Genomic DNA, 2,500 nt, shown 5'->3' with positions numbered 1-2,500 from the left:
GTGTGTACTGTATGTGATCAGTGTGGTGTGATAGTGATTGACAGTCTTTATGGTGGTCGTGTTCCATTAGTTCCTCTTCCTGTCACAGCTGCTCACACATCTTGCTGTGTTTGCACATCGCTGTATTTCAGCAAGAGAGTTTTTTCCTCATTAGTCAGGTTTTCTAAATATTGTTGGGTGTTTGTTATCTGTGGGAAGTATGTATCTCTGATGTCCTGGTACAGTTGGCAGGTAGTTAGAAAGTGAAGCTGGGTTTTCACCTTTTTTTGTGTGCAGTGGGAGCACAGTCTGTCACAGTCTGTCTTCTCTAGGGAGCCGGGTCTGCCTGTGGCGTCCTCTCTCGATGGCGAGGCTGTGATCACTGAGTCTGTACATAGTCAAGGACTTCCTTAGTTTTGAGAATTGGTTCCGTCATGGGTTCAGGTATTCTGCCACTGTGTATTCTGTGGTTAGGGCCAAATAGCATTCTGATGTGTCAAACAATTTTCTTTTTGTTTTCTTATAATTTGGTTTAGTCTGGCGGGGTTTCTGTTTGGTGGCTCTGCTTGTGTTTGTGAACACAGAGTCCCAGAAGCAGCTGTCTGAGGGGGCGTCTCTCTCTCTGCAGTCTCCCTGGAGGTGAGGGCTTTCTAATGGAGTGTGTCTGGGTCACTGTCCTTTAGGTGATTATGAAATTTAATTGCTCTCTTTTGGATTTTGATAATTAGCGGGTATGGTCGTAATCCCTCTCTCTCTCTCTCTCTCTCTCTCTCTCTCTCTCTCACTCTCCCTCTCTCTCTCTCTCTCTCCCTCTCAATTCAATTTAAATTTCAAAGGGCTTTTTTAGCATGGGAAACATTAAACATTTTTCCCATGCTAATAAAGCCCTTTGAAATTGAATTGAAATTGAATTGCGATACAGAGAGAGAGAGAGAGAGAGAGAGAGAGAGAGATTGCCAATGCAAACATCACAAAAAGTCACAAAATGTTAAAATTTGAATGTAAATACAAATAGATGAATTGAGTGAATAAGTAAGTGTAATATTACTAATATATTTAAATGGTAACTTCTACAGTGTGTATGTGATCAGTGTGGTGTGCAGGGATACTGATTGACAGTCTTCATGGTGGTTGTGTTCCATTAGTTCCTCTTCCTGTCACAACTTCCTGTCACACATCTTGCTGCTGTGTTTGCACATCGTTGTATTTCCCCCAGCAGATATGGAAGTTTTTACTCAAGTCATTAGTCAAGTTTTCAAAATATTGTTGGGTGTTTGTAATCTGTGGGAAGTATGTATCTCTGATGTCCTGGTACAGTTGGCCGGTACAGTAGTTAGAAAGTGAAGCTGGGTTTCCACCTCGTTTTGTGTGCAGTGGGAGCACAGTCTGTCTTCTCTAGGGAGCCGATGGCGAGGCTGTGCTCTCTGAATCTGTACATAGTTAAGGACTTACGACACAGTGCTCAGGTATTCTGCCACTGTGTATTCTCTGTTTAGGCCCAAATAGCATCCTAATTTGCGCTGGTGTTTGGTAGATTCTTTCCAATGGGTCAAATAGTTTTATTTTTGTTCTTATAATTTGGTTTAGTCTGGTGGGGTTTCTGTTTGGTGGCTCTGCTTGTGTTTGTGAACACAGAGTCCCAGAAGCAGCTGTCTGAGGGAGCGTCTCTCTCTCTGCAGTCTCTCTGGAGGTGAGAGCTTTGTTATGGAGCGTATCTGGGTCACTGTCCTTTAGGTGAATTAAATGCTCTATTTTGAATTTTGATAATTAGTGGGTATTGTCCTATTTCTGCTCTGCATGCATTGTTTGGTGTTTTCGTTGGATGTGGAGAATGGCGGAGTTCTGCATGCAGTCTCAATTTTATGTTTGTACCATTTTGTAAAATCTTGGTTGACAAGTGAACCCCAGACCCCATTGTAAAGGGAAATGGGTTCTATAACAGAGTCTTGTATTTTTAGTCAGATTAGGATTAGGATGTCCAATTTGATGTTCCTTTTGATAGCGTAGAAAGCCCTTCTAGCCTCGTCTATCAAGTCGTTCACAGCCTTGATGAAGTTCCCTGGGGAGCTGATGTTTAGGCCGCGGTAGGGACAGTATAGTTTCGTGTAGGGGAATCGTATCTAGAAATAATGAATATTTGTTGTGCTGGAGGCTGGGCCTTTTTTGAAATATCATAATCTTTGTCATGGTCAGATTCCCTGTCCAAGCCCGGGTCTGGGAGAACTCGTGCAGAAGATCAAGGTGCTGTTGAAGCCCTTCTGTGGTTGGAGACAGAAGCAGCAGGTCGTCTGCAAACAGGAGGCGTTTGACTCATGCGTCTACTAGGGGGGTGCCAGGTGCTGCAGACTGTTCCAATTGCTTTGCCAATTTGTTGATGCATAATGTATGTCTCTCTCTCTCTGTCTCTCTCTCTGTATCTCTCTCTGTATCTCTCTCTTTCGCTCTCTCTTTCTCTCTCTCTCACCGAGTGTTGCACTCACAAAAAATGCATGCATGTCGAGTAGTTTGAAGTTGATCTGCT

At 43.3% G+C, this 2,500-nt stretch overlaps 1 protein-coding gene across 1 annotated transcript in view; it reads right to left on the bottom strand.

Annotated features, from left to right (window-relative positions):
- Positions 1 to 2,500, bottom strand: part of LOC311318944 (short transient receptor potential channel 4-like) — a gene marked incomplete at both ends in the record, with an annotated part of 48,953 nt that overhangs the window by 22,093 nt on the left and 24,360 nt on the right. The window lies entirely within an intron of this gene.

The sequence above is a fragment of the Borostomias antarcticus genome (genome assembly GCF_949987555.1).
Source record: "Borostomias antarcticus genome assembly, chromosome: 15".
In the NCBI taxonomy this organism is placed as follows: Eukaryota; Metazoa; Chordata; class Actinopteri; order Stomiiformes; family Stomiidae; genus Borostomias; species Borostomias antarcticus.
The sequence above is the reverse complement of the archived record's forward strand: the minus strand, read 5'-3'. Positions and strand labels throughout refer to the sequence as shown.